Source organism: Triturus cristatus, chromosome 2_2 (assembly GCF_964204655.1).
Source record: "Triturus cristatus chromosome 2_2, aTriCri1.1, whole genome shotgun sequence".
Classification (NCBI taxonomy): Eukaryota; Metazoa; Chordata; class Amphibia; order Caudata; family Salamandridae; genus Triturus; species Triturus cristatus.
In genome coordinates this window covers 1,166,179,736-1,166,203,967 of record NC_140582.1, presented here as the reverse complement: position 1 = coordinate 1,166,203,967, position 24,232 = coordinate 1,166,179,736, and the positions used below count along the sequence as shown (strand labels likewise).

General features: G+C 49.5%; 1 protein-coding gene across 1 annotated transcript in view; it reads right to left on the bottom strand.

Annotated features, from left to right (window-relative positions):
* NAGK (N-acetylglucosamine kinase) overlaps positions 1–24,232 on the bottom strand; it is a 198,854-nt gene that overhangs the window by 133,646 nt on the left and 40,976 nt on the right. The gene's annotated exons all lie outside the window — the stretch shown is intronic.

Below are 24,232 nucleotides of genomic sequence, written 5' to 3'. Positions count from 1 at the left end.
TCTTCCAGAGTTGGGAACAAAAGTGGTTGGAGGGAAAGTGAACTTGCAAACACTCAGATTTTCACATGAGCAAATCTATACCTGCATATCTGCTCCTGCTAAAATGCAGATCACAAATATTTTCTATGAGTACTATTTCTTGCCCTACTTCTGTAAAGTCTTGTAAATTCACGAAAGTCGTATATCTGCACTTAGTCCAAGGACATAGGTGCATTTCATTTAATAATTGGGCCTCTAATTAGGTCTGGCGTTACCATGACCTGGTGTGTTTATTAAACTATTGTCTCTCTCGGTCTATTGGCTAGCTTCACTGCGAGTGACCGCATTCTCTTCTTCCACAAGGAGCATATCGACACAGTTGTTTTGTTCAGTGCCAGGAAATACTGTGCAATGTGTGTTTTTTGAGACCAAAACTATTTTTACTTTTGCCAATGTTTGTTAAAATGATGAGGGCTTGGTAGCTCCCACACCAATAAGGTTTTACAAAAAACATGCCAAAACAAGTCACGCATTGACAAAACCCAAAGGGTGACCAACAATTTCAGACCGACTGTCTTTACCAATGCCTATTTTTATGTTTCCTATAATTTTACTACAGCTGGTTACACTGATTTTCCATTATAAATATTTTTGGGAAATACTAGCATGCATCAACACTTTAACTAAACGATGCAGCAAAGAAATGGTACCTACATTTTTTCAGTAGTTTAGCTAAATGTTTTCATATTTTTTTTGTGAACATTTTATTTTGAAAGCAAAGAATCATCAGTCTTGATTTCAAGCTTCTGCAAATATTTGCATCTAATCAGAGAGCATTCTGGGAGCAGTATAGGTAGCCTCATATGGCTAAAAATTGAAAATGTGTGTACACATTTTTATACTCTAACCACTGTCAGTAGTGAAGTCTGAGCTTACAACATTTAGTTAGAGCGCTCACCCTAATAATAAAGCCTTTGCATTATTGAACCATTAATACAAGTCTGAACAGCATTAACACATGGACACAAATTTTACCTTAACTGCTGGCAATGCCTTTCCCTGATCCAAAATGTGGAACTGTAAACTGGCACCAAACGGTTTGTGCTGTAGGGGGTTGGGCCTACTTGTCCCACGGCAAGCCAAATGGCTTGTGCTGCAGAAGGTTGAGCCAACTTGTCCCAAGGACAAAATACACAAGAAAACTTGTTGCCCTTGACTCCAAACAATATGTCCCGGGTGTCGGGCAATAGGAATTCCACATCCCCGCCATATTATTCATATGCATTTGTTAGTCTACTAGTAACAACCCTATGGTTACAGGCATTGTTTGTACAGGGGGTTCCAAGATGAATCTCGACCAATACACTGTTTTACAATATCTGAGCCTGCATTTAATATCAGTCCATACGGATATTTGTAGTCTTTGTTCAACAGAACTAAACAAATTAGACTAATACAGCTGATAAAGATAAATAAAAGGCACTGTCCAGAACAGGAAAAGTCCCTGTAACGCTGATTCATCTGATAGTCCAATCTGTACCTCAGCCACCAATGGAACTGGCTAACCCTCTTTCTGCAATTCATCATAGTGAGTAGAAGCTACAATTAAACTCCCCCTTATGTGAGAGTGCACATTAACACTCAAGGCCAAGATCCCACCACTACTAAATTTCTATGAGCATTGGGCAAGGTAGAAATGTGGTATGCAAGTCGCCACCAAATATTTTGCGGTCGCCATTATCTTCAAAACAATGTTTGATCTAAGTGCATTCGGCAGCAGTCTATTTGGTTGGTAAGCAGTATCCCCTGACCTCTGTCCAGACATTTGATTTGTAACTTAATTTGGTAATGACAAACAACAAACAACTTTAGTATTTGTTTTGGAGACTATCTGCATTTGCCATCAAGCAATCCGGCATAACTACCACTAGTTTACAAGGAGAGGAGACCTTTTAAGATCTTCCAATGGCCATAATTATGTGGGAGTGTGGGGTGTTGCTCATCATTATGTGCAGCCTATTCCTGGGGGCATGATGCGGTGCACAAAATACAAAATCCATGAGGAAATGGTTCTCCATTACAATTCAATAAACCAGTCAACATTACAGTCGCCTGTATCTGATATGGACGCCTTTCTGTTGGAGCTATCCTTTCCCAAGCCGACTTCAGGTCAGAGTTTGGCCTTGATGCCCCGATAACTCCTGCTGAGGTCCGAGCTGTGATGCGGACCCTTGCTTCTGGGAAGGTGCTGGGTCCAGATGGCTTTCCATCTGAATTTTATAAAAACCTACATGGATCTTCTGGGCCCACGGCTTCAGAAGGTCTATGACGAAGCGCTTCTCTCCTTCCATCTTCCTGATTCTCTCTGTGAAGCTACGGTGGTTTCTTTTTCGAAACCTGACAGATATCCCATGCATTTGGATTCTAATCGGCCACTGGCATTGCTAAATATAGACTATAAAATACTGGCCAAGGTTCTGGCAGAGAAGCTGGCGCCACTAGTGCCTTCTTTCATTCACACTGACCAGAACGGGTTTGGTCCGGCGCAAACTACCTCTTTCAATATACGCCGCCTCTTCCGACTACTGCGATATGCCCCTCATGCTTGGCCACGATCAGGGTGCTTAGTCCTCAATTTTGAGAAGGCATTCAATACTATTGAATAACCCTATCTTGTGGAGGTCCTTCCACAATATGGCATCAGGCCAGATACATCCACATGGTGAAAATTATATGATAAACATACCTGGAGGCCTTGTCTCTGCACTAATAGGGGTTAGTAGAGGCACCACACAGGGCTGTCCACTTTTCTACCGCCTTTTCTCCTTAGCCATTTAGCCTTTGGCTCTGGCTATACGGACTTCGGCGGGGTCATGGGGTATAAAAATCAATGAGGGAGTACACGCTATATCATTATATGCCGTTGCTCTGCTGCTGTATGTTAGAGATCTGCTCTGTCCTGTCTGTCATACCGGACCTGCTCACTTGATTCCCATATCTGTCTGGGCTGCATGTCAATTGGGAAAATCTTGTTTGTTCCCCTTCGTTCCAAGCTTACCTGACACAGCACTCATAATTAATGGAGCTCCTGTTACCTGGCAACCGTCTATGTTCTGTTATCTGGGTATCCGGTTTTATCTTACTATGATCTGCTCAACTGTAATCTTACAAGGGCAAACACCTCCTTAACGTCGCAGATTACTTTTTGGAAGACCCTTGCTCTGTTGGTTGTAGGGAAAGTTGCTCTTGCAAAAATGGTGGTGCTACCACATCTTCTTTACTATTTTACTAATCTGCCGCAGTACCTCTCCCATCCATCTTCCATTCCCTTGAACGTATGCTTTGCGACCTTCTCTGGAATAGATTCCGTTGTAGGGTGGAGCTTTCAAAACCGTACCTGCCCTTGACCCGGGGAGGATTAGCGCTACCTAACCTGGAACATTATTTAGCGACCCAAATAGAGTGGCTCATTGGTTGGTGGAACTACACCTCTCGGACACAGCAGTAGATGGTCCTCCCAGTGGCTTGGGTGCTCTCCTTTACTTTTTCCATCCATGTTCTAGGACATTCCGACCTTGCCCTATTCTGTTCCAAGTGGCCCATCAGTGCTCCTGTCGCTGCTTATTCCTTTTATTGAACCGAAAAGGAGAATGGGTACCGGAGCAAGCAGACACTGTGAGCCACAAAGCTACGCATACGCACTCCAGGAATTTAATAAACCCCTGACGCCAAGCAAACCGCTTAAATATAAAAGGGGGTGATTTGAACAGTACAGGACTACTGACCGAACAGCGGAGAACCCCATGCAGGGACACAGTGGAGATCCATAGAGAACACTGAATCATTGGTGAACCACTTAAAAGAATATCTACCGAAGCAACCACTAACTGAGTGTTTTTGCACCGGTACATAAAGAATCAAATGTTTGTACCATTTGTAATGATGGAAAGGAGCGAATCAAACTTTTGTCCTGAAGAAGGTGGCTTGATCGAGGCTACGCCACCGAAACGCGTCGATGCCTAAAAATTTTGTTAAATTTGTTAAAAGACAGCAATAACACGAAGACAGGAAAGTAACATCCTGCAGAGTGCTGTCTATTATCTCAAATTAACAGTGACAAGACAAATATAACTGTCTCATTTTTTCCATTCCAAGGAGTGGGTAGTTTAATGAATTTGTACAATTGGAATACATAGGGTTTTGTTGTGTAGGTCTTTTTAAATTGGTCATTTGCACATATTTTAATGCATTATTGTAGTACTGTCAATTAAAATACCAATTAAGTAAATATCTTTATAAGTGCTTTAGCATCCTGAGTGGAGTATTAACGGGTCCTAGTGTGAGAGTGAATGCCTGTGGTGAATAAGTGTATGGATATTATGATGAGCATTTCCAAAGGGAACACTTGTTTTTAACTTCTCGGTTTTATTGGTGCTCTGTCCCTTTGGAACATACGAGCCCCTCTCCTTGTTTTTCAAGGCTGCTTATTCCTCACCAAACATATTACACCTTTTGCCCCTGCAACTCTTTTATTAGGTATGTCCAAATGCAACAGGATGACGCTGTTGGCTGAGCTCTCAGCATGGCACGCAGTGGGCCTGCATACACTGGGGAACTTGTATCAAGATGGGGTACTCATGACATATCAAACACTAACACAGGAAGAGGGGCTGCTACAAGTGACTTTCATTAACCACGCCTCTTGGATTGGTACACTACAGTGCCACTGGGGGGGATGTTATGCAAGAACCTCAAACTGACCTCACACTTCAGTATCTCCATGTCTTGGGAGAAGGGTGACATCTCATCAGGTGGTTTGCGGATGCCCTTTGACTGCAAACTGCCACGACACTGACTTCACTGAGGTGTCATTGGGAGACTGATTTGGCTCATCCATGCACCTCTAAGGAATGGGACATGATTCTGGCAGATCTAATTTATGCCCCATGTAACGCCGGGTTACGGCTGATAATGTTCTACATTATACATACAGCATACCTCACTACTGAGAAGATCAACTGTTATTTTCATAAGCTAGATGCCATTTGCCCCTGTGGCAGCCATCCGGACGCTGATTTTTACATATTTATGGTCATGTCCTTTACTACGGCAATATTGGGATGGGGGATCACACACCATTTGTTTATATGCACCGAATGGCAACCTCCATGCACATATATTGGATATAATCCAGAGAGATAAAAAGCACAGGGCCACCTACGTTTTATGGACCTCGGCTTTATAGTAGCCTCATTACAATCCGCTGGAAATCCTGTGAACCACCATCGATAATGGCTGATCACATTCCATCCTCAACTGGGCTAGAGCGGAAGGAGTCTCTATCCGCAGGTAGGACACCCTAAGACTACGTAAATACCCCATTTCAACCAACTGGGACGTGATCTTGAATGCTCTCCAAACTGCATTATATCCTGAGATGGACACAGGTGACACTACTGAACCATAAACCATATGTGACCAGGCATGCCTACTCAAGTCATACTACTGGTATCGGTACTGTTCAATTGTGTACATAACGAGATGTGTATTAAGTGAAGCTTGACTTTCATCGTGAAGGTGGTAACTCACCCAAGGTGAATTGGAATGGTATTAAGAGTCAGCAAACCCTACTTGTTTCCCCGTCACACTCACCCTGCCTTGTCCTACCCCTTCCCATAATGTTTACCATGGTTTCCTCTGAGCTAACTGGTTGCTCATAGTTAATTAGATTATACATATTGGATGTCACTACCATTGACTGTTATGGTCATTATAGCTGTACACTGGCAGCTTGTCTTAAAAGAGGCCTTTCTTTTTCTGTGCACGTGCTGTATAGGCTAGTCACTGCCAGATCCAGGGTATGCATACCTCTTAGACTAACTGTACTGTGTTGCTAAACGTGTTGTATTTTGTTTCTAAGTCTGAGTCAGTTTATGACACTGTTAAGTTTTCATTACACCTGATATTCAGTTGTAGCTGTATTATGCAAAAATCTTAATACACAGATAAAAAAAAACCAGTATGGGCAGCCCATTCATCAAAACCCTTGAGTTTGAACAATATAAAGTGCACGCTCTTCTGAAGTTTCACAGAGCTAGTACAAGGCAGTAGGGGACACTATAAGCTGCTATGATAAAAACATTGGTTTGATTGCGCTCCTTATGTTTACCACCTAACATAACTCAGTATTTCAGCTTGAAGAGAAGTCTATACCTCATTTTGCTGTATATCAGCATTCAGGACGAGTAGGTAAAATCTCTACTTCACATAATTCTGCTTTCACTTTCAAAATATAGTATAATCCCAGTCAGCCTCTTTCTGCCTTATCACCTTTCTCGATAGAGTACCAAGTATCCATTGTCTCTAAAAGTCTTGAAAATCAGCTAAATTATACAAAGGTTTAAATAGTGTCATGTCAGTGGGGAATATACATTAATGTACCTATTTTGCTGTGTGAATGGTAAAAGTCCAATAAAGATATTCTGAGAATTACATAATTCCATTGCTCCCTTTGTCTTAACTGATATGTGCATCTTCAGTCTAGTGTATAAAACTACAGACTACCATGCTTTAACAATGAAAATAAAACTAGGGCTTGAAAAGAGTTTCTCCTAAACAGGACAAGATGCTCAAGATACTATGGGTTAGGGTGGCGATAAGCCAAATCTAGCAGCATAGTAATAAGGCCCTAGAAGACTGAACAACATATGGATGCCCCAATAGTTTATTTAGATTTAGGGTGACCGTTTGCAGGGAAGAGAAGCAAGGTGTACTCTGAGAAGACCAGATAACTTCCCTATGACGTTTCCGGCAGGCGAGCTAGCAGTGTCCAGAAAAGTCTTCCAGAGATGGTGATGATGAAAATAGTATTGTATGGTCAAAACCCAACCCAATTCCTAACTTCGAATAACTGTGGGCCTCTGAAGTGTATATGTGTTATAAGTGGCATCATAAGTGTTATAGAGGGACAAGAAAGAATGGGGTAGGTAGCTTCTGACCAATCACTAGGATCACAAGCCCATGACTCTTTCTACACAGTCTGTCTCCCAAAAATATTCTACAGACACTTATGGAGTAGAAGGAGGGCATAATGCTGTCACAGAAGTTGGGTCATAAATGCTCACATGGGGACTCAAAAAGACAAAATTATTTCAAAATATTGCAATGGACAGGAATATATAATACCTGGCAACGGTTACAAAGATAAGGAAAACTTTACGCTGTAAGCATCTGTTTGTGGAATATAATGCTGTAGATTCACATGCTGTGCATACTCCTGCTATCTAGTGTTGGACTCAGACATGTGAAAGTTGTTTTTCTACTAAGACATCTTTAGAGTCATAAGGTATAGTGGCTATACCCATGATTGGTAATGGGCATATGCTCCATTTATAGATTGTTTTTTTCCTGAGAGGATACAGATGGAGCATAAGGATACAAGAAAGATTACCATGGGAGGAGGAGCCTAGCGCGCATCCAAGATGGTCGCGTGAGCACAGGGCTCCCCGGACCCTCGCTGCTCCTCGGAATTTATCCTGAGATTATCCTGATATAGTTCACGGAATCTGGAAGATGAAGGCTGGCTGAACACGGATCTCCTTTCAGAAATCGAATCGGACCTGGGAATCCTGATTTATCGTGGTCTGAACTTTTGGGACCCACCCGACGGCGGTGCCCGGTGCGAGGGCGAACTGTGGAGCCGGGGCGTAATTGAACAACAGCGGCTACAGCGCTGTGCCAGTGGCCGCTCCATCACTTTCGGTTTCACTTTTGGACTTTAAAGGGGCTGGACGGCGGAATCGCTTGGTGTGGCTGGGTGTTTCCTAGGCCTCTGCGTGAGGCCTTTGTCTCCGCCTGCTACTAGTGTGCCCATTGCCTTTGGTCCCCTCGCACCGCTATATTGCGGACTCTGGTGAGGCGCCCGTCTGTAGTGCCGGTGCCCATTCGACCCTTGATCGGCGGTCCCCTTCGGTGTGCGTGGCCCAAATGGGGGGCAAGGGGGGCCCCGAGGGGCGTAAGACTAAAGCTTCCCTTCGCGGGGGACCGGTCCAGGCGAACAACATGGACCGCTACACTCATGGCAGAGGGTCCCCTGGAGCGGCCGGCGCCCCCCCAGACGCCGCCGGTGGTGGCACGTCCGTCTCTCCGGAGCTGTCCCTGCAGGACATCATGGGCGCCATTGACGGCATCAGGGAGACCATCGCCACGCAGTACGAGGCCTTGGCCCGTAAAATCGACACGGTGGCAATCGATGTCACATTAATTCGGGCGGATCTCTCTAAAACCAACGAGAGGGTTCAAGCGCTCGATGTGCGGACTTCCACCCTTGGTGCGGATGTGTTGGACCTGCAGACCACTCTTGGCGACATCAAGATGGCCAACGATCAGATGGCCCGGCGGCTGGAGGACTTCGAGGGACGAGCCCGACGCAATAACATCCGTGTCATAGGCGTACCGGAGTCCTCCGACAACCGCCCGGTTGACCTCCTGGTTGAGGAACTCATCCTCCAACAGCTGGCCCCCGCTGGCCTAAGTAAGTTCTTTGCCGTGGAACGGGCCCATCGAGTTCCGGGCGGTCGACCGCGGCCGGGGGCCCCCCCCGAGGCCTATTGTAGCCAAACTTTTCCACTATAGAGACCGAGATGCGATTCTGCAGGCCTCACGGGTCCACGGCCCGGTTCGTCATGAGAACTCGTCAATTAACTTTTATCCGGACTTCACCCAACTTGTCCAGAAACAGCGGATGGGTTTCCAGGGGGTGAAGCGTCGTCTCCGTGACCTGGGCCTTAAGTACTCTATGCTTTATCCCGCAAAACTTCGAGTGGAACACGAGGGTCGGACTGCCTTTTTTGACTCTCCCGCGACTGTGAGTGACTGGCTGGACTCGCTGCCGGACAGGGGTGACCGGCCTGGGCCCTCTGCCGGTACCGAAGGTGACGGGTCCCCTTTGGAGTGACTTTTGGTCCTTGACTTTGCCATTTTGCACTGTTCGGCTGGGGTTTACTTCTTTTGTTCATTTTGTCTCACTATGACCTGTGTGGGGGGCGGGCGGGGACGGGTCCCTTTCCTCCTCCGGGGTCTTTTCGTAGAATGGGGTTAGTAGGGCGACAGGCACACTGCAAGTTGGGGTGGTTTTTTGGACCGCAGGGGTGCAGGGTGGGGGGAGTTGGATTTGGGGGGGGGTTGGGGGGTGGGAGGGGTTGTTTTGATGTGTGTTTTTTGTTTTCAGGGCGAGGTATTGATTTTTGTCCGGTTTCGGGGGCTGTGCTACTGGCTGGGGGACCTTTGATCTACTGGAGGGGATGGGGGGGGGGGGGACGGGTTGAGGTTGATGTCATGGAACGTCAATTGGTTGGGTGACCGTATCAAGCGGGGTGTTGTGCTGCAGTATTTGCGTCGCCTGGCTCCTGATGTGGTGTTTTTACAGGAGACGCATCTGGTTGGTAATGTTTGTCATGCAATTAACAGGGGGGGGGATACCGCCTCGTGGCACACTCTGGTTTCACCACAGGTTCTAGAGGGGTGGGCATTCTCCTGCGATCCTCACTTCCGTTAGAGATCACCAGGGTAGTCTCGGATGATAGAGGGCGCTATGTGGGTTTGACTGGGAGGTGGGAGGGGCAGTCCCTTTCCTTGGTCTCAGTTTACGTCCCCCCGGGCCTCCAGAACTCCACCTTTTCGGACTTGGGTAGAATGCTGCTTGAACTTCCCGACAGTCTTTTGCTTATGGGCGGGGACTTCAATTCGGTGCTTTCGGGTGACCTGGATCGTCACCCGCCCAGGGCCCTCCCCGCTGCCCAGGCCTGGCTCGGCGGGCTATTGGAGACCTTTGGTCTGGTAGATAGTTGGAGATTGATGCATCCGACACAATGTCAGTACACCTTTCACTCTGGGGCGCATGGGAGTCTTTCCAGATTAGACTATTTCCTTATGCCCGCGGCCCAGACTGCTCGGATTCGAGAGGTTAGGCACCTGGCGCGGGGTATCTCTGATCATTCCCCGCTGTGGCTGCTCTTTGACACCGGGTCGCGGTCTGCAGGGCGGATCGCTCCCATTAACCCTTGGTACCTGCGAGACCCTACGACTCGCGACAGCTTGGTCAAGTCGATTGACCAATACTTCCTTGAAAACGAGGGGTCGGTGTCGTCCGCAATGTCCCTGTGGGAAGCCTTTAAAACCGTGCTCCGCGGACACGCCCTCTCCCAGATAGTGGTGGCTAAGAAGATCAAGAGCGAGGCAGTGGTTAAGCTGGAGGCTGACATCTCGGGGCTGGAGTCGGCCTTGGAGGCGGGTGTCACTCCGGACGGGCTCCATGCCCTCAGCTTGAAGCAGTTTGAATACAGGTCTCTTGTTACTGACGCTGCCAAGACTATGTATAGGGAGCAGCAGGGTAGATTGTATGACGCCGGGGACAAGGCGGGTAAATTGATTGCTTGGCTGGACAAGAAGGAGAGAGTGAATCGTGTGGTCCCGGAGCTTCGGGCCTCGGATGGAGCGTGTGTGACTGAGCCTGGTGAGATTGTGGAGTGTTTCGCTGACCACCTCCGGGCCGTGTACTCCCCGGTGACGGATAGGGATGAGGAAGACTCTCGCCTTCTGCTGCGGGATATTGCTTTGCCCGGCCTGTCCGTCGAGGACCGTGAACGGCTGGACACCCCCTTGTCTGTTGACGAGATTGCCACTGCGATTCGGTCCCTTCGCTCTGGCAAGGCTATGGGTCCCAACGGCCTGCCTATTGAGTTGTATAAGTTGCGCCCGGATAAACTCGCGCCTTTCCTCCGTCGTATGTTCCAGGAGTCCCTCGAGACGGGTTCCCTTCCTGCCGACCAGCGTCTGGCTACTATAGTCGTGATCCCCAAGGAAGGTAAGCCACGAGACCGCTGTGCCTCCTACAGGCCTATTTCTCTATTAAACGCCGAGCCTAAGATACTGGCTAAAGTCCTCGCCAATCGTTTGCTGAGCGTTATCTGTGATCTGATCCATCCTGATCAATGCGGCTTCATCCCTCATCGTAACACCGCTCTTAACCTGCGGCGTCTCCACGGCGCCCTCGCTAGGGCGGAGTACCTCTCCGAACCAGCCGTGCTGGTTTCTTTGGATGCCACGATGGCCTTTGACACCTTCGAGTGGCCATTCCTCTGGGCTGTCTTGACCAAATTCGGCTTTGGGGAGGGATTTCTTGGTTGGGTGAAGCTTCTTTACACTGGACCAATGGCTCAGGTGGTTGTCAATGGGCGGGTCTCTCGGCCTTTCGCTCTCGGTAGGGGTACGAGGCAGGGGTGCCCGTTGTCCCCTCTGCTCTTTGCTCTCGCCTTGGAACCGCTCGCTGCCTGGCTCCGCTGGGAGCCCTCGATCAGAGGGATCCGGTGGGCCCCGGGCTTCGAGGATCGGGTCTCGTTGTACGCGGATGATATTCTTTTGTATCTCACCTCGCCGCGGCAGTCGCTTAATGTTCTCTTTGATGTCCTTACTTCCTTTGGGAGAAATTCGGGTTTGACGATTAACTGGTCTAAATCCTGTGTCTATCCTATCTCTGGTGGCCCTCCTCTCTTGCCGCCTCGGCTCCCGATCCAATTATCTCTGTCCGGCTTTAAATACCTGGGGGTGTACGTCTCGTTGGACCCGGCGGTTCGCTATGAGCAGAACCTCCTGCTTCCACTTCGGCGTTTGAGGGAGGATACGGCTCGGTGGTGTAAGCTGCCCTTGTCCCCGCTTGGTCGCGCAGCGCTGTTTAAAATGATGTCCCTTCCCAGATTCCTTTATGCACTTCAGAACTCCTTCGACGTCATTCCGGTGGCCTACTTTCGGGAGGTGGAGAGCCTGCAGAGGAGACTGGTATGGGACGGGAGGGCGCGTATCGCTCTGGCAAAGCTTACTCTCCCCTGGTACGACGGGGGCATCGCGCTTCCCGACATTAGAAGGTACTATTGGGCCTCACAGCTATCGGCCATTAACCATGCCACGTATGCGCCTGGCTTGAACCCGGCGTATGAGATGGATAAATTCCTGCTTCCCGGCGGTAACTATAATAGGGCGCTTTACTCCCGCTCGGCTGGAAGGACCCTTACGGGCCCTACTAAGATTGCGGTAAGGATCTGGAAGGCGGCTAATGTAGCCATGGGCTGGAGTGAGCGCTTAACGTGTGCCACTCCTTTATTTGCCTCCGACCGACTGGGAAGCCTCTGGAAAACGAAAGGCTTTGAGCGTTGGGACACGATCGGTATTAGCAGAGTGGGAGACCTATGGATTAAGGGCGCGGTTAAAACCTTCGCGGCGCTCCAGAGTGAATACGAGCTTACTGAAAGGGAGTTCTTCCGTTACGCCCAGGTTCGGCATGCCCTGCTCTCGGTCTTTGGGGTAGGGACCAAGGTCCCGGCTTCTTCGCCCCTGTTAGAAGGTGGTTCTGACACTATGGGCCGCCCGGATTTTTTGATTTTTGAGCACCTAATTGTTGAGCTTTTACTGTGGGGGAGCCTCATAAGTTGGGACTCACCCACAGTGAACTCAGGATGTAAGAGACTGCATGGGGATTTTACTGGTGTTCCCCTGGCTTGACCAGGCCACTGCGCAGCAGCTGGAGTAAGGGACACCGGGCTGGTTACATGCAGACACATGTGTACATGCGTGTGCACACGTGTACGGGCTGCGCAGGGGAGATTCATAGCGTGCGCAGTCCAGGAGCAGCTACAAAGTGAATGGTGTGGCAGGACTTATGCAGTATTGGTTGGTGATATGGAATAGGCTTTATATGCTGGAAAGAAACATGCCAGGGAAAGTCAGTGTGTTTTACTGTGTTTTCACTTCATTATTTCCCTAAGGGAATGTGGGGCCCATGGCTAAATTAACTTCCACAAGGCCTACAGTTTCCAGACATGTACTAAAGTCCATTGTTTTGGAGGTGAAAAGACATATTCTGCAGAGTCCAAAGTCATATTTGTACTGCTTTTGGGTCATCCAGAACTGTCATATTTTTGTGAGCCAGCCAGGACCAGACCCAGGCTGAGGGCTGACCTCAGCTGGATGGATTGATAACCTTTCTTCCACAAGCTATGGCCTCCTCTCCATGAAGAGAAGATGGGAGGGGATACAAGTTCATCAATTAGCAGCTGTCACTGGGTGCCAGGCACCAGGCTGCACAAGGAGGGAAGGCAGTGTGGGGGATGAGGCTTCAGACATGTGGCCAGAAACCCTGGAGGACGCCATTATTGAACAAGCTCAGAGGCTGGACAAGAAGGAGGGAGCAGGGGCAGGGACGTGATGTGTCGCTGTTTGATAGGACCAACAGAGAATTCCTGCCAGCCCCCTACTCAACTTTTAAAAAGTGCTTGCACAGGAAGAGAAGGGCTCTCTGGGGTGTAGTCTGCTGAGGGTGAAGGTGCTGGAGCCTGGCGCAATGGGCAGTTGGAAGGAGAGACCCCCTGACTGTCCCCAGGACCCTATCAGCACCAGAAGAAGAGCCCAGGACTGGTGCACAGAAGCAGAGGCCTCTGCGCAGGGAGAAGAAGTCCCAGAAGGAGAGCCTGGCGAGAGGCTGGCGCAGGGACCCAGTGAAGACAGCACCCTGCTGAGTCAGAGACCCTGAGGGCGGAGGAGAGTGTACCCACTGGTGGGGGCTGGTGGAGAGGAGCATGAAGCGCCCCATGGTGCCTCGCCGGGCATTTGGAAATCTGCAGTTTTGGTGCTTTGTGGCCCCCAGAGGAGAGGGGTCACCCTCACTTGTGAAAAGGTGCTGGGGGAGCCGCTGGAGAGGCCCAGTCTTCCCCCCCCACAGCACGAAGAAGTCTGTCATTTTGGTGCCCAGAGGAGGGGGTCACCCTCACGTGTGAAAAGGGGTGCAGGGGGGCTGCAGGAGCACCGCAGTCTCCCCCAGCATAAAGAAGAACAGTCCACCCCTAAGTTTCACGGGGCATCTGAAAGAATAACCCCTTCAGGACTCAGCCAGCCTTTAACACCTTCTAGGCTGGAACTTATGTTCTACAGCTAAGGGTGTACTATGAAGTGCATCACGGATTGAAGGGCTGAGTTGGGGGATGTCTGGAGAAGGGCATCCCCTGGAGGTGAAGTGGTGTAATTGCACCGAAATGCATTTACAATTGGTTATTTCTTTTTAGGTGGACTGAAAGTCACATGTGTAAAGTGAAGTACCTGTGTAAGGTGATGTCAAGCTAAATGGAGTTATGTTGCTGGACCCTCCTGCTAGGGGTCTGGCTGTATTTACGTAATCCCATGCTTTTGTGATTCCTTTTAAAGTTAAGAGGTGCACTGCAGGAGAAGTGTAGTTGCCAGGAGTACTTCTTTTGAAGGGACTGTAAGTCACATGTGTAAGGAGATGTCATAAGCCAAGTGGGGCTATGTTGCCAGACAGTCCTGCTAGGGTGTCTGGCTGGATATGCGCAATCCTGTGATTTCATCTGTGATGCACTTAGGGGCTGTAATTGCAATGCATTCAAATGATCAACCAAGGTGATGAGTACTGTCATTCTAAAGTGTGCGTAAACATGGATTCTTGCTGCTGCGCTTAGGTGAAGACCCCAGACTGCTAGCCCTTAAGATATAGAGGTGCATACTTTATGGTCAGTAGGAGATGCTCAGTCAGGGTCATGTGTCACCAAGGCAGGTTTACCCCTTTTTAATGCTTGTTGAGGTAATGGGGTGGGTCGCCACTGGGATGGTGCCAGTGCGCAGGGCCCTCGCTCCAGGTTATGTTCAACTAACTGCATTGGGGGCAAGTTGATGTGCATACATGGGAGTGGTGGTACTAGACCCCACCCCCCTGCGGGAGGGGTGGAGATGTTATGCAATGTCACAAAGTAATTCCAACAGCTTATGTATATTTGTAAGTTGGAGCATAGTATTGAGTGGTGTGTGTGTTTAATAAATGTACTCTTACTTTTATAATGCAAAGTACAGACTGGACAATCAATTATTGAGTGTTATTTTTGTGCACTTGCCAATGGCGATTACTAGCCCACACCACCTCCCTTGAGTAAGCCTCAGACTGCTCTGCAACGCTACCCTCTGAGAGTCAGGCGCTACAATTGGGTGTTTGGTTCCCAGTGAAGGATAAATGTAGTCATGTCATTTGTGCAGGCCTCACAGATGCTGCCTCGTTTTCCAACATTGGTGTCTAGCGGCGGGAAACATAGTATCCCATTCTGGTGTGCATTTATAGCATTTGATAAGTCCAGTTTTGCCACACATTACCTATGCAGCAATGAGCAAATGTAAGAGCGCAAGGCTCTGAGAAAGGTTCAACGTTTTGGTTATGTGAACTAAATGTATGGGAAAGGAAAGCCCCGCGCCCATATGGGTCATGTGAAGTTATTATGGTTTAAATGTAAGCTGTATTGATATGACCGCGCTATGTTGATTATAATGTGCTAGCGGGATGGTGCTTTCCAGGAAATGATTGCATACAAATGTTCTAAGCCATATTGTACACCTTTGAACCCTAACACTACATACTCTGCACCTGAATGAGGAGGGTGTCTCCTCAGGAGATAGGGACAGCAACTGATACCTACATCACAGGTGGGGGTGTAGGGGTGGATTGACCTTCAAGGGGGACAGGAGAAGTAGGGGTCCTGGGATGTTCCCGCGCTTTTTAAGGGCAGGGAGGGTTTCCACAGGAGGGGCCCCAGATATCCTTCCCCCACTGGAAGTTTCTTGCTAATGGCGCAGGCCAAAACCACTGGAAGGGTGGGGCAGGAGGTTCCTTTACCCCGGGTAGTAGCGCCCCAGGGGTTCCCATGGTGGGGGACCCCAAGAAACTTTTCCCACTGTGGGAGGAGGGTGTGGTAGAGTTGAGTGTCCGGCAGGTCCCCCAGGTTAACTGGTGGAGAGGTGAGCAACCCAGTGGTGGCCACTGGTAGTGGGTGGCCCCCAAGGAGGGTAGTTCTTTAGTGATGGTGTGTGGTAGCCCCTAGGTACCCTAGGTGGGCTAGGTAACTGACCCAGTGGAGAACTGAGTGGGGGCGATGTGCACCCTAGTTTCCAGGGAAAGGGTTAGCAGTGGACCCTGAGGTGTCAGGGTCGGGTGGCCGGTGACCAGTCCGGTAGGTCCGGTGGGACTTGAACTCCAGGACCAGGAGCTGGTGGAGGGAACCTGAAGTGGGGGCTGGGGCGATGCCTAGCCGGTAACCAGTCAGGTAGGTCCTGTGGGACTTGGACCCAAGGACGAGGAGCATGGGGGTGTTCCCTAGCTCGCGGCAGGAGGTGGACTTCTGCAAGGTAGTACCACCCTGGACACAGGTGGGGCCTAGCTTAAGTGAAGGGACCCTGTGTTTCCCCAAAGGGGTGGTGCAGGCCTAGCCGGGATCTTTAGGGTCCCTGGCTGATGGAGGTAGTACTGCCCTGAAGCCAGGTGGGGCCTATCTTAAGTGAAGGGACCCTGTGTTTCGTGAAGGGGTGGTGCAGGCCTAGCCGGGATCTTTAGGGTCCCTGGCTGAGAGTGGTAGTACTGCCCTGAAGGCAGGTGGGGCCTATCTTAAGTGAAGGGACCCTGCTCTTCATAAGGGGTGGTGCAGGCCATCCAGGGACCATGTAGGTCCCTGGGCGGTCTCCCAAGGCGCTGCAGGGAGACCGGGGAGAGCCATGAGAGGTGGGCCTGGGTCTAGCTAACTCGGGGCCCACAGGCTCTCTAAGGGTACTCCGGGAGGAGAGCGCACCTCTCGGAGGGAAGGGTACATAGGCCCTGTTCTCGCAGCGGAGAACAAGGAAGGGGTCTAGGTTCCCGGGGTAGTTTCCGTGTGGAGCTACTGACAGGGGGAATGAGCTGTAGGATGTCTGATGAGGCACCCTCAGTGTTCCTCCCTGGCACTGCCAGTGTGGTGGTGAGGCCGGTCTGAGGTCCTATCAGGGAGCCAGGCCAGTGGCCAAAGGGTGCTTTCCTGTGTGGGGAAGCACAAGTGGCTGTGCTTTCTTTAGGGAAGACAGTCATCCCGAAAGGGTGGTGGCAGCAGCATGACCTCAGCGGCAGGCTGAGGGTGAGGGTCCAGAGAGATTGCATCTTTGGGGTGCAAGGACCAAAACGGAGAGAGGGTACTGGTTGGAACAAACTCTGGAAGGGAGACCAGCTAGTGACCCAGGGATGGGATTTAGACCTATCCCAGAAGACCGCATCGGTGCTGAGGCACTGGACCCTTGTCCGGAGAAGGGGTAGGCATAGTGTTGCATGCCCAAGGGCAAAGGTGAGCATAGTTAGGCTGAGTCCATGTAGACCATGAGTGACCTAGAGGTATCTAACCTAGAGCCCGGAGGGTTCTTAGGGTAGTCTGGGATCCCTGTCATGGGTGGAGATTTCATGGATGGGAGGAGTAGGTGGTCTAAGCGGATAACTGGTCAGTAAGGGGGGTCTGGTCAGAACCCCTTATAACTAGTTATCGCTGACTACGGGAAGTGTACCCATGTAGAGTGGCTACTTCTTCCCTGTAGGAATCAGCTGGGCGCGGCGTGTGTTAGAAGGTGGTTCTGACACTATGGGCCGCCCGGATTTTTTGATTTTTGAGCACCTAATTGTTGAGCTTTTACTGTGGGGGAGCCTCATAAGTTGGGACTCACCCACAGTGAACTCAGGATGTAAGAGACTGCATGGGGATTTTACTGGTGTTCCCCTGGCTTGACCAGGCCACTGCGCAGCAGCTGGAGTAAGGGACACCGGGCTGGTTACATGCAGACACATGTGTACATGCGTGTGCACACGTGTACGGGCTGCGCAGGGGAGATTCATAGCGTGCGCAGTCCAGGAGCAGCTACAAAGTGAATGGTGTGGCAGGACTTATGCAGTATTGGTTGGTGATATGGAATAGGCTTTATATGCTGGAAAGAAACATGCCAGGGAAAGTCAGTGTGTTTTACTGTGTTTTCACTTCATTATTTCCCTAAGGGAATGTGGGGCCCATGGCTAAATTAACTTCCACAAGGCCTACAGTTTCCAGACATGTACTAAAGTCCATTGTTTTGGAGGTGAAAAGACATATTCTGCAGAGTCCAAAGTCATATTTGTACTGCTTTTGGGTCATCCAGAACTGTCATTTTTGTGAGCCAGCCAGGACCAGACCCAGGCTGAGGGCTGACCTCAGCTGGATGGATTGATAACCTTTCTTCCACAAGCTATGGCCTCCTCTCCATGAAGAGAAGATGGGAGGGGATACAGGTTCATCAATTAGCAGCTGTCACTGGGTGCCAGGCACCAGGCTGCACAAGGAGGGAAGGCAGAGTGGGGGATGAGGCTTCAGACATGTGGCCAGAAACCCTGGAGGACGCCATTATTGAACAAGCTCAGAGGCTGGACAAGAAGGAGGGAGCAGGGGCAGGGACGTGATGTGTCGCTGTTTGATAGGACCAACAGAGAATTCCTGCCAGCCCCCTACTCAACTTTTAAAAAGTGCTTGCACAGGAAGAGAAGGGCTCTCTGGGGTGTAGTCTGCTGAGGGTGAAGGTGCTGGAGCCTGGCGCAATGGGCAGTTGGAAGGAGAGACCCCCTGACTGTCCCCAGGACCCTATCAGCACCAGAAGAAGAGCCCAGGACTGGTGCACAGAAGCAGAGGCCTCTGCGCAGGGAGAAGAAGTCCCAGAAGGAGAGCCTGGCGAGAGGCTGGCGCAGGGACCCAGTGAAGACAGCACCCTGCTGAGTCAGAGACCCTGAGGGCGGAGGAGAGTGTACCCACTGGTGGGGGCTGGTGGAGAGGAGCATGAAGCGCCCCATGGTGCCTCGCCGGGCATTTGGAAATCTGCAGTTTTGGTGCTTTGTGGCCCCCAGAGGAGAGGGGTCACCCTCACTTGTGAAAAGGTGCTGGGGGAGCCGCTGGAGAGGCCCAGTCTTCCCCCCCCCCACAGCACGAAGAAGTCTGTCATTTTGGTGCCCAGAGGAGGGGGTCACCCTCACGTGTGAAAAGGGGTGCAGGGGGGCTGCAGGAGCACCGCAGTCTCCCCCAGCATAAAGAAGAACAGTCCACCCCTAAGTTTCACGGGGCATCTGAAAGAATAACCCCTTCAGGACTCAGCCAGCCTTTAACACCTTCTAGGCTGGAACTTATGTTCTACAGCTAAGGGTGTACTATGAAGTGCATCACGGATTGAAGGGCTGAGTTGGGGGATGTCTGGAGAAGGGCATCCCCTGGAGGTGAAGTGGTGTAATTGCACCGAAATGCATTTACACTTGGTTATTTCTTTTTAGGTGGACTGAAAGTCACATGTGTAAAGTGAAGTACCTGTGTAAGGTGATGTCAAGCTAAATGGAGTTATGTTGCTGGACCCTCCTGCTAGGGGTCTGGCTGTATTTACGTAATCCCATGCTTTTGTGATTCCTTTTAAAGTTAAGAGGTGCACTGCAGGAGAAGTGTAGTTGCCAGGAGTACTTCTTTTGAAGGGACTGTAAGTCACATGTGTAAGGAGATGTCATAAGCCAAGTGGGGCTATGTTGCCAGACAGTCCTGCTAGGGTGTCTGGCTGGATATGCGCAATCCTGTGATTTCATCTGTGATGCACTTAGGGGCTGTAATTGCAATGCATTCAAATGATCAACCAAGGTGATGAGTACTGTCATTCTAAAGTGTGCGTAAACATGGATTCTTGCTGCTGCGCTTAGGTGAAGACCCCAGACTGCTAGCCCTTAAGATATAGAGGTGCATACTTTATGGTCAGTAGGAGATGCTCAGTCAGGGTCATGTGTCACCAAGGCAGGTTTACCCCTTTTTAATGCTTGTTGAGGTAATGGGGTGGGTCGCCACTGGGATGGTGCCAGTGCGCAGGGCCCTCGCTCCAGGTTATGTTCAACTAACTGCATTGGGGGCAAGTTGATGTGCATACATGGGAGTGGTGGTACTAGACCCCACCCCCCTGCGGGAGGGGTGGAGATGTTATGCAATGTCACAAAGTAATTCCAACAGCTTATGTATATTTGTAAGTTGGTGCATAGTATTGAGTGGTGTGTGTGTTTAATAAATGTACTCTTACTTTTATAATGCAAAGTACAGACTGGACAATCAATTATTGAGTGTTATTTTTGTGCACTTGCCAATGGCGATTACTAGCCCACACCACCTCCCTTGAGTAAGCCTCAGACTGCTCTGCAACGCTACCCTCTGAGAGTCAGGCGCTACAATTGGGTGTTTGGTTCCCAGTGAAGGATAAATGTAGTCATGTCATTTGTGCAGGCCTCACAGATGCTGCCTCGTTTTCCAACAGCCCCTCGAGGACCGCATACTCGATGGTCACTTGCCTGACAGCACTATCTCTCTAATTTATAAAAAACTTATTAATAATCGGGCTGACCTCTTGGTGCGTCTTCGGGAGGCATGGACGGGAGATGGGGTGGAGCTGGACGACGAGGACTGGCAGTCTGCACTGTCGTCCCCTAAGGAGGTGGCCATCCCGGCCCGTCTCCGTCTGGTCCAGCTTAAGATTCTCCACCGGGTTTACGTGACGGGTCCCCGTTTGGTTTCGATGGGATTTTCTGACGACGGGCTCTGTAAGCGGGGCTGTGGGCTTAGTGCCACCTTTCTCCACATCCTTTGGGAGTGCCGCGAGGTGGCGGAATACTGGCGCCGGGTGCATGTGGTAATGGGACAAGTCACCGGGGTCGCTCTGTTGCCGGAGGTGCGTCGCTGTGTTCTGAATGTGTGGGAGCCCAATGATTATAACGCGGCCCAGACTCGGTGGGCGGCCCTGGGGAACATGATTGCCAAGAGAGATATAGCGCAGCTTTGGGGTTCCCAGCGGCCGCCCACCGTGTCTGTATGGAAGGAGAACATGGACTGGTGCATGTTCAGGGAGAAGACTGTGTATGTGGCTCGTGGTAAACCGGGGGCATGGGGTAGAATCTGGGGGCAATGGAATCAGTATCGGGGAAATATCTGTGCTCCCCCCCTGGTGGACACTTCCGAGGTTGCCTTGTCCCCCTGACCCTTGATGGTTCCTTGCGTATTTGGAATATCCGAGTGTAGACCTGGCTCTCCCGTGACCCCCCCTGACCTCTTAGTCCTCCTTTCCCGTGACCGCCATCTGGTGGTCGGATGTAGGGTCCCCCTGCTGTAGTCTGACGCCCACTTCATGTCACTACACCTCGCCTTTTGTTTTTTTTAGTTGTTATTTATGGTAAACGTATGTATCCTGATTTCCTTAGGAGCATCCGGAGCTTCAGTACTGGGCTGTGGACCATGGGTCGGTTGATGACTTTAACACTGTGTGATCCTTTTTGATTCTAGCGGCCGGCCCTGGTGGTTGTAGGCCCATGCTTGTATCCTTTTTTCTGTTCAATAAAAACCTTTAAAAAAAAAAAAAAAAAGAAAGATTACCATGGCACAGAATAGGAAATGTAAAAAGTAGCAACGCAACTGCAACATCAAAGGGCTCCCAGGGAGGAGGGCGGGCGCATGTGAATCTACAGCCACTACATGCCAAGAACAGATGCTTACAGGGTAACATTATCTGTTTGTGGCATGTGAGATTGTAGATATACATGCTATTCAATAGTCCTCCTGTATGCCGTGGCTAGCCCTAGGATGGTGCAGAAGACTGAAAAAGTGTACATAAGACAGCCTAGCCAACTCTAGCTTGTTAGGGGGCTAATACCTCCACAGTGTAATGTTCAGCAAACGTGTGGGGGGTGGACCAGGAAGCTGCTTTGCAGATGTCAGCTATAGGGATATTGCCTAGAAAATTTCAAGAAGCCCTTTTTTTACAGAGTGAGTGTGGCCTGGGAGGGACTGGAAAAGGGGCTTCTGGCTTTGGCATAACAGGTCTGTATACATTTGACTAACCAGCGTGCAATACAGGATTTATAAAGAGCACAGCCTCTGAGTGGTTTTGAGAAGGAAACAAAGAGCTGTTGTGCCTTTTGGAAAGGCTTAGTCCTATCAATGCAATACATAAGTGCTCTTTTGACATCCAGACTATGAACAGCTTGTTCCGCTGCGGACCCGGATTGTGGGAAGAACACTGGTCGCTTTAAGACAATGTTGAGGTCACACACCAGGACCGGAGGCACCCTTGGTGTGATAAAAAGTTTGAGTCCCTCCATGAAAGCCTTGATGACAAGGAGCCTGAAGAGGAAGTTTTAATGTCTATTTTGAAGGTAAGCGTCAATAGCCGCCAAGTGAAGCCTAATGGAGGAGTATGTGAGACCAGTATTCTGAAGGTGGAGCAGATAGCAGCAATGTTCGGACTGCCACTTGAAGAGGAGCAATGTGTCTAGAAAGACAGCAGTGCACAAACCTCTTCCATTTGGCAGTGTAGTCAAAGTAAAAAAACACTTGTTAAGCGCACAAATCACCTTGAGATCTCATGGCGCCTGCGGGACTCCAGTGGGCTAAACGTCATAACTATTATCATTATTTCTGATCAAATAACCATTTTAAAATTCTTTTCGGAAATGTTTGTGTTCGACGATGGAGTGAAGCTGGGATGGAAGCTTATTCCAAAGATGGGGGGCGAGAAAGGAAAAGGATTGTCCCCCACTTCGTACAGTGCGGATTTGAAGTGGGCTAAGAAGAGATTTAGAACTAGATCTTACCAGTCTTATTGGCTGGTACTGGTTAAGCTTTTTCGCTAGATAACAGGTCCGGTTCCATGTATGATCTTGTGGGTGAGGCATAAGATTTTAAAATGCCCGCTCTTTCTTACCGGAAGCCAGTGGAGGGACCTTAGGCTGGGCGCTGAAGGAGATCCGGATGGCAGATTCAAAATAAGTCTAGCAGGGGTGTTCTGCAGAATCTGTAGTTTGGAAAAAAGATCTTCGTTTGGGGAAGCCAGCAAAGCATTCCCGTAATCCAGTCGGTTTACTATTAGACCCTGCACCAGAGGTTTCCTGGCTTCGATAGGTATCCATTTCAAGATTTTACGCAATTTCCGAAGGATGCCATAACAGGTGCCTAATACAAGATTGACATGGGTTTTCATGGATAGTTTATTATCGATGGTTATTCCAAGAATGCGTACAGCTTGTTTTGGAGATGGACAAAGCCCAATTCCTGTGGCCACCAATTGTCAGACCAACATGCCTCGGCCCTGCCGAACAAGATAATCTCCGTTTTACTGCTGTTGAGCTGTAGTTTGTTGTTGCCCATACATTTGTTGATATGGATCATACAGTTTTTAAAATGGGTCATTGTGTCTGCAGGGTCGGGACCAAACGTAATCAGTAGCTAGGTGTCTTCAGCTTACACTGCCTCAAAACCATAGGACCTGATTACCCTGGCCAGAGGTGTAAAGAGCATAGGGCTCAAGATGGATCCCTGGGGCATTCCTATGCTTACTGGCCTACTCCGTGAGGCCAGGGTATCTATATGTACAGTGGTTGAACGGTTCTTTAGAACGTTTTTGAACCAGTCCAGGGCTTTCTCCCCGACTCCCACCTCCCAGAGCCGCTGTTCTAAAATGCTGTGGGAGATGGTGTCAAAAGCTGCGGAAGGGTCCAAGAGGACCAGCATAGCTGATTCTCTTTTATCCAGGGCCAGCCTGATATTATCAACAATTTCTACTACTGCCGTTTCGGTACTATGTGCTGACCGGAAACCGGATTGCGATGGATCAAGGAATCCATGGTTTTCCAGGTGGGCGGTGAGTTGTTTGTTTGCCAAAGATTCAAGCACCTTCCCGAAATAAGGCAGTAGCGAGATGGGAGGATAGTTGCCTGGTACCCTAGGATCTGAGTTTGGCTTTTTCAAGATGGGCTTGAATTGAGCTGTTTTCCATCTGGTTGGGACCATGGCTTGATCTAGTGACATGTTAAAGATCTCTGTGAGACTCAGAGTTAGCAGGGGTGCAATGTTAATAAAAAAACGGGGTGGATGAGGATCTGCTGGGGAACCTGTTTTAATTTTAGATACAGCCACTGATACTTGTTCACATGTCACTGCTTTAAAAGCAGTCAGCAATGGCAGAGTAAAATTTCTTTTTTCGCCTAGGTGGAGATCAGTGTTCTTAAGGTTATCTTGAGGAAAAGAGCTATATATGATATTGACCTTTTCATCAAAGAAGGAAGATACTATATCGACCCATTCTTGTGTGGGGAGGAGAGAGCACTGTTCGGCGTGGGGGGGGGGGGTGGTGAACTCCTTAAAAAGTTTGTGGCATTATTAATCCTGTCAGTTAGATACAACTTTTTGACCTGTTTAATCTTATTTAAATAGATGCGGTGAACATGCTTATATCTTGTTCGGTCTACAATAGTTTTAGTTTTCCTCCATTGATGTTCTGCCGTCCTACTGGAGAGTTTATCAATTTTTAGGTCTCGGCTAGCGCTGGCGAGATT